Here is an 8,451-nt window from a genome sequence, read left to right on the forward strand (position 1 = left end):
TAGAGTGTGGGCCTTGGGAGCCAGCTCTTTGAATCTGAAGTATTAAAGGAGATAGTACTGGCATCTCCCAGTCTCTGTAGGAGGGTAGGAGCCTATATTTGGCTCCCAAGTAGCTCAGCTGGTAAAGAATCCACCTGCAAGGCAGGAACCCTGGTTCGATTCCTGGGTTGGGAAGAGACCTGGGAGAAGGGATAGACTACCCACTCCAGTATTCCTGGGCTTCCCTTGTGGATCAGATGGTAAAAGAATCCACCTGCAATGCGAGAGACCCAGGTTCAATCCTTGGGCTGGGAAGATCCCTTGGAAGAGGGCCTGGCAACTCACTCGAGTATTCTTGCCTGGAGAATCCCTGTGGGCAGAGGAGCCTGGAGGGCTATAGTACATGGAGTCACAAAGAGTCAGACAGGACTGAGCAGCTAGGCCCAGCACAGCACAGGAGCCTGTACTAGTCAGCTGGTCCTGCCATACAAAGGACCACAGACTGGATGGCTTACCCAACAAACACAGGTTTTTCTACAGTTCTGTAGGGAGGCAGTCCAAGATCATGGTGCTGGAGGGTTTGTATCTTTATAAGATCAATGTATCTCATTTTTTGATGCATTTCAAACTTGAAGACAATACAACATTTGCCTCAAACACTTCATCATGTAGTTCAGGAACTGATGGTCTTTTCTGCCTTTGAATCTGTACTCTGTTTCCTCATGTCACCTTGAACTTCTAATTTAATGAATACTGCTGCATTTTCTTTAATGGACTGTTTTAATTTTTTAGTTTTAATATTTAAAGTTTAAGGTTTAAAATTTAGTTTCCCAGGATAGAAATTAAGATGCATCATTTTTATTTTTTGGCTATGCCATGAGGCATGTAGGATCTTGTTCCTTAACCAGGGATCAAACCCCTACCCCTAGCAGTCTAAGCATGGAGTCTTTACCACTGGGCCACCAGGGAAGGCCCCGATCCACCATTTTAATATATATACATATATATTTATATATAAATATATACTTATAATATGGATATTATAAACATATTTTATATTTACCTTTTATCTCAGTAAGAGATAAATGGTCACTAAAGGGAGCCTCCCCAACTGCATAAACAGTACAAACTGAAGAGCTCTGGTCCACGGTGGAAATGAAGAAAGAACATAAGGTAAAAATAGACATCAGGAATCAAGACAGCCTTTCATTACCGTCCCTTTTGGTTGTTGTTGTTAGTGTTAGTCCTGTTCAGAATGATCATCTCCAATACATTTTTAGGGGATATATCAACCAGTTCAGTTCAGTTCAGTTCAGTCGTTCAGTCGTGTCTGACTCTTTGCGACCCCACGAATCACAGCACGCCAGGCCTCCCTGTCCATCACCAACTCCCAGACTTCACTCAGACTCACGTCCATCAAGTCAGTGATGTCATCCAGCCATCTCATCCTCTGTCGTCCCCTTCTCCTCGTGCCTCCAATCCCTCCCAGCATCAGAGTCTTTTCCAATGAGTCAACTCTTCACATGAGGTGGCCAAAGTACTGGTGTTTCAGCTTTAGCATCATTCCTTCCAAAGAACACCCAGGGCTGATCTCCTTCAAATTGGACTGGTTGGATCTCCTTGCAGTCTAAGGGACTCTCAAGAGTCTTCTCCAACACCACAGTTCAAAAGCATCAATTCTTCGGTGCTCAGCCTTCTTCACAGTCCAACTCTCACATCCATACATGACCACAGGAAAAACCATAGCATTGACTAGACGGACCTTTGTTGGCAAAGTAATGTCTCTGCTTTTGAATATGATATCAACCAGGCTCCCCTCTAATTTTCAGAAAATGATAGGGACCTCAGCTCCAGAATTCTCCCAGGGGACTCGTGAATGTGATGTTAGCAAGACCACAGTCATAGGAGAGAAAAAACCTCTCCGTCCACCTGGCCTTGAACCTCACACCATGGCTGTCCAGGTCTGGGCTGAGGATTGATGGTCAAATTATAGGGAAGAGAGTGAGCATGTGTGAAGGCAAAACACAGTGAGGGTGAGGTTGGGAGAAAAAGACCCATAGGCTCCTTCCCCAGTTATGTGAGAGTGGAGTAAGGCTGCAGGGCTGGGCTGACAGAGCAGGACGGCCCCGCCTGCCCCACCACCCCAAACACACCCAGGTACTGGCTGAGGAAGAGGAGGAAGCCTTGATCAGGCAAAAAAAACCACACGGCCCTGGATATGCCTGTCTCCACTCTATTCAAAAGCTCTACACCTAGCATGAACTGACACAATTTTTTCCAGAGGCGGGCCAGGCCAGCTCAGAAGGAGAGGCCTAAACACAGAGGACTGTGAGAATGTCTCCGAGTGTCCTGAGGAGAGATGGGAGGCTTTGGAGGCTGCTCCTGAAGAAGCAGGATCACAGTGGATAGCAGGATGAGCATAGAACCCAAAGTTGGAGAAGGGAGAGCTCACAATTAGGGGTCACAGGACTTAGCAAGGCCAGGGAGATGCTGCTGATCTCCCACTAGGATGGGTCTTGGAAGCCTGGAGAAAGGCCTGGCCCACCTGGCATGAAAGAGAAAGTCCAGAACTTCCAAGGCAGGTGGTAGAGGAGGGGATCCAAGGCTCAGAGAAGTGAATCTGCCAGGGCGGACACGGTATGAAAGGGCAGGAAAGTGTGCAATCCACCGCTCCATGGGAAAGCCCGATGGACTCCATGGAGCCTGAGAGGAAAGCGTGGATGAGAAGCATGTCCAACAGCGAAAGTGAGATCTGCCAGGACTTGAAACCTAGGATCTGTAGACCTTCGCTCTAGTGCTTGCACCTGGACAGTGATCTCCTCCAGCAACAAAATACAAAGAAATTATGAGGGACTGAAAATAACTGCCTGCATGCCAAGTTGGGCTTAATTATGAATGAAAAGATAAAACACCCAACTGGAAAAGCAGGGTGCGGGGTATGATCCCTGCACAGGACACTGCCACGACGGTGGGCAGACCACCTAAGCCATCCCTCAGGTCCTAAGCCTTGACCTGCCCCTACCCTCACCCAAATAAGGGACCAGCCTGCCTCCCCCACCGCCCTCCCCCAAAGGGAATTAGCAAGGAAACCTGTGGCTTGTGCCTGTGCCCTCACACTGCAGCATGTGTCCCAGTGAAGCCTCGCCTAAATTTCTTATCTGGCCTCTTATCCACTTCTATCGATTAGGGTTCTGTTCGTGCCCTCCAAGAGTCTATTCCCCCAGTCCTGTGTACGTTCTGGCAGCTCTTTGGTGGGGTTAATGGCGACCTCCACCAAGAGGAGCTATGCAATACCCATGTCTGCAGCACCAAGCATACCCAAGTCTGCCGAACCCAGAGCCCCTGCCCCTGCAGCATCATTGACTCAATGGGCATGAGTTTGAGTAAACACTGGGAGTTGGTGATGGACAGGGAGGCCTCATGTGCTGCAGTCCATGGGGTCACAAAGAGTTGGACATGACTGAGTGACTGAATTAACTGAACTGAGGCCAAGAAGCCTGGTCGCTAACATACTCTGTGGCAACCATGAAGGGCTACTGTCCCCTTTCTGCCAGAGCATCTGGGCATCTCTGTGACCTCGGGGTGCAAATTCTCTGTGGTGACAAGTGGCCGCCTGAAACCTCAGCTCAGAGTCACCAGTTTGGTTGGTCTGCCTTCCTGGCCCCTGGGGGCCTCAGGGCCCTCATTCAGGCATCGCGCTCCCCCTCACCCTTTGTCCCTTTCCCTCATCTATTATCTCTCCACTTCTCCTCTCTCTGTCTTATCCTTCTGAGAGAGTGGACCTCGGCAAGGACAGCATCACCCCTCCCAGCTTAGGAGACAAAGCTCCCTCTGGCTGTCAATGGCTCACTTTGATGGGTGACAAGGTGGTGGGAGAGACTCACCTCATACCCTGCAGGTCTTGGTCCAGCAGGTTCTGCCTCATAGGAGATTTGTGAGAACGATAGAGGTTCAAACCACTTATTAGGTAGTGGCTAGACGTCTGATCAGACCAATATTCTCACTTCTATTTTCCTGCGGCCAAGAGAAGTCCCGTTGCGAACTCAGTAAAGTGGCAGATATCTATATGCTGGTTTATGCGTAGGTGAGAATCCCACCTCTGGGCTGCAGGCCCACAGCCGATGTACAAGGGGCTGGTTTCTGGGCTTGATCACCCCAGTGGGCAGTGGACAGGGTGCTCCCTCCCTCACTGGCCCTTTCTGGAAGCCTGCAGGTTGGTGCCTGAATAAATAGACACCCGCAGAGTGCAAGGGTTGAAAAGGCAATGACTCCCTTTCCGTTTTTTCAGTCTTTTCTGTCCCTCCTCCCTTTTGCTCTCCCTTGGTCCTCATATCTACACTCCTGACCTTTTACATCCAAGAGACTCCCTGTTGGGTCAACTTTTTCACCATGACTTGTTTGTTTTGTGTCCCCACTTCAGGCTTGAGGTTCCCACTGGCCCCCTTGAGAGAAGAGCTGGGCTGGGCTGGACAAAAATGCCCCAGAGGCCACTTCCCAGTAAGACCCTCTCTTTGTTTCTTGTTTGTTAATTTTCTGTCATTGGTAGGTTCTCTCAGTCAGTGAATTTAAAAGCATCTTTGTTTTATGTACTTTTCTCTGTCCAATTGCTCCTGCAAAGCTCTGCTACAGTTGTGGGCATGGGTTACTTGTTGCTCTTTCACTCAGTCATGTCTGACTCTTTGTGACCCCATGGACTGCAAGAACCAGGCTTCCATGTCCTTCACCATCTCCTGGAGCTTGCTCACACTCATGTCGATTGAGTCAGTGATGCCATCCAACCATCCCGTCCCCTGTCATCCCCTTCTCCTCCTGCCTTCAATCTTTCCCAGCATCTTTCCCAGGTCTTTTCCAATGAGTCATCTCTTCACATCAGGTGGCCAATGTATTGGAGCTTCAACTTCAGCATCAGTCCATCCAATGAATATTCAGGACTGATTTCCTTTAGGATTGACTGGTTTGATTTCCTTGCTGTCCAAGGGACTCTCAAGAGTCTTCCACAACACCACAGCTCAAAAGCATCAATTCTTCAGTGCTCAGTCTTCTTATGGCCCAACTGTCAGGTCCATACATGACTACTGAAAAAACCATAGCTTTGACTATAGGGACCTTTGTTGGGAAAGTGATGTCTCTGGTTTTTAATATGCTATCTAGGTTTATCATAGCTTTTCTTCCAAGGAGCAAGCATCTTTTAATTTCATGGCTGCAATCACTGTTCACAATCATTTTGGAAGACTTTAAAAACAAAACAAACAAAAAAGGGAGCTTCCATTTTCTCCCTTCCAAAATGTAAGTCTTTTGCCTGGGTTCTCAGGAACCATCTGATCCATCTGTGGTACCCCAGAGTCAGGGGGAAAAAATAGCATTTTTAAAACAGAAGCAATAAAACAAGGAGATCTCTGGTTCTGTCTTTACATGAAAATGAATTTGTAACTGAGCTGGATTTAATTGGGTTAAAGGAAAGTAAGTACTATATAAATAAACTCTCAGAAATATCAATAAAGCTCGTCAGAACACATTTCTGACACCAGGGACGACCCTGAGTCAGAATGATTGGCCAGAGATGACCCAGAAACTAACTCCATCACCAAAGAACCTGAGACCACAAGCCATGTGGCAAAGCAGTTCTGCTGGGTTCCCTTACCCTGCTGCTCTCCGCCCTGTAGCCCCTTCCCAAAAAAAGCTCTTCCCTTGTCAGCATATGTGTCTCCTGGAACAATTCATTTCCCAGTGTTAGACAAAAGCCCACTCTCAGACCCTGCAAGGAGTCCCCCTTTCTGTAACAGATGGCGACTCTGGTGGGATTTCCTCACTGCGACTGATGCCTGACCATTCAGGTACTTAGGACAAGCTTGTCCGCTGACTGACCTGACCCAGGGGCCCGAACAAGAATTTTCTTTTGTTCCTTGTCTCCTCCCAACTCAAATGACTGGCCTGAGTGCCCCCGATCTGATAAGGGACAAGAGACTTAAGACTGATAAGGAACAAGGTGAGGAACAAGAGCCTTAAGTTCAGTGGCTCAGTCGTCTCCGACTCTTTGCGACCCCGTGGACTGCAAATCCATCACCAACTCCCGGATTTTACTCAAACTCACGTCCATCGAGTCGGTGATGCCTTCCAACTATCTCATCCTCTGTAGTCCCCTGCTCCTACCGTCTTTAATCCTTCCCAGCATCAGGGTCTTTTCCAGTGAGTCAGTTCTTCGCATCAGGTGGCCAAAGTATTGGCGTTTCAGCCTCAGCTACAAGAACTAGGCGGTCTCCTATCACTTGCAAGTTGGCGCACTACGTAAGCAAGTGGGCGCACTACGTAAGCAGGTGGGCAGGCGAGCACACTGGGAGGCCGGCTAGAGAGCAAGCGAGCTGTTAATAGAGCCCCGCCCAGCCCCCGGCGCGGGGTTCCTAGTGGTTACTGCTAGGAAATCTGGGGCGGAGCCTGTCAGCGGAGGGGCGGGCCAGGCAGTCCTGGGAGGAGTGGAGGTCCACACCTCAGCTGTGGGCTAGCGGGAGAGGATCGCGGGGTCTGGCTTGGCAGCCTCGCACTCCTGCAAAGGGATCCAGGTGGCAAAGGGAGAGATGGGTGGCTTCAAGACCAGTCTTGGTTTCCTCGTTTTGCTTCCAATTGTTTTGTTCAGCGGAACGTCCAGCGGTGAGTTCGGGGATGACCCTACGCGGAGCGTGGCGGGGGAACGCGAGGAGGTTTAACGGGTTATGAGCGGTAAATGGGATGGGGGTGGTGTCCCGGGGTTTCGCGAAACTTTTTACAGGGTGGCGCTGCCGCCCCCACCTCTTTCGCTTCCCTGGCCCATTTAGTCCTCGGAGGCTCCTCCCGGCTTCTTGCTGGTACTCCGGGCCAGAACAGGGTTGACTTGGGTGAAGTAGTAATGTCGGGAATTTGGGAAGTGACGCTGGGAAAGAGGGGTCCGCAACGCGGCAGGAAATAGGGTTGAAACCTCCCAAGGGTCCAGACCGCCCCTGGAAGTGGGAGCCCTGGAGCCGGGCGGTTTGGGGCCAGTCGGGCATCCCGCGAATAGACCCAGACCCGCCCCGAAAAGCACGCCTTTCCGCCCCGACCTGTGCAACAGAGACCCTTCTGGTCCCTACATCTCCCGGCCCTTGAAGGACCAGCGCTCTTTCCCGGCTGTAAGTTATAAACGCAGAGCGGACCTGGTGCCCAGGAAGCGGCGGCGGCGGCGCAATCCCTGCTGAACGTGCTTGAGTGCTCCTGTCCGAGCCCTGGCTGCTGGCTCCAGCCGGGGCCCCAGCCCCAGGGCTCTGCGTCATGGCTCCACCCCCGGCCCCGGGCTCCAACCCCGGCCCCCGGGCTCCACCCTCGGTCACCGGGCTCCGCGACACGGCTCCACCCTCGGCCCCAGGGCTCCACCCCCGGCCTCCGGGCTCCACCCTCGGCCACCGGGCTCCGCGGCACGGCTCCACCCCCGGTCCCCCGGGCTCCACTCTCGGCCTCCAGGCTCCGCGGCACGGCTCCACCCCCGGTCCCAGGGCTCCAGCCCCGGTCCCCTGGCTCCTCAGCAAGCCTCCACCCCCGGTCCCCGGGCTCCACTCTCGGCCTCCAGGCTCCGCGGCACGGCTCAACCCCCGGCCCCAGGGCTCCACCCCCGGCCCCCGGGCCTCACCCAGGACCCCGGGGGCCGGTGCGAGCCTCTTCCTGAGCAGGGACCAGGTGCCTCGGCTCATTGGTCTAGATGCAGAACTTTTTTTATTAGAGAAGTGGCCTTGTTGGGCACTACGTCTATCCTTTAACCCAGCGAAACAGATGTCCTGCCTTTCACTTGGCCTGCAGAGTCCAAGTTGAATATAAGCAGGTTTCCAAGTAGACAATTTCGTGGACCTGCCCCAGGTCGGCATTTCTGCTTGATGGGGGTGGGGCGTTCGAGGGCACGGGGTGGGGGGATTTCAGGCACTATATCGGCTCTAGCTTTCCTTTTCTGCAAAGTAGATGATGAGGTTGTGATACTAAATGCAGCTCAACTTGACAGTAAATTCTTCAAAAACTTCCCTTCTCAAAATTTGAAAGGAAGGAAAATGTGCTACAAAAAACTTCGGTCTTAGACAAAGCCACTAGCAGAACTATTTATGATCCTGTTCATGCAGCTCCAGCTACTTCTACCCGTGTGTTTTATATCAGCGCAGGGGTTTGCCGTGCAGTTATATTTCTTGTAGTAATAATATTAGCTGTTTTGCACCTTCATGGTATGACAAGAATTGAACTGGAAGACAGCATCAGTGTCCAGTAGTTCCCAAGGGTTGTCTCAGCCATGTCCCAGATGACTCAGTATCTGTGAGGAGACACACCCAACAATAGTACTTCCATCCCGTTATCCTACCTTGTGGGTGGGTAGAGGAGTGTCTTGAGAAGTGCCCCTCTGTTTGGAGGCCAGAGCTAAGGTGAAGGATATCGAAATATCCAAGGAGAGGATAACTCTATCCACGGAAAGGATGTACTCCAAGAAGG

Source organism: Bos indicus, chromosome 9 (assembly GCF_029378745.1).
Source record: "Bos indicus isolate NIAB-ARS_2022 breed Sahiwal x Tharparkar chromosome 9, NIAB-ARS_B.indTharparkar_mat_pri_1.0, whole genome shotgun sequence".
In the NCBI taxonomy this organism is placed as follows: domain Eukaryota; kingdom Metazoa; phylum Chordata; class Mammalia; order Artiodactyla; family Bovidae; genus Bos; species Bos indicus.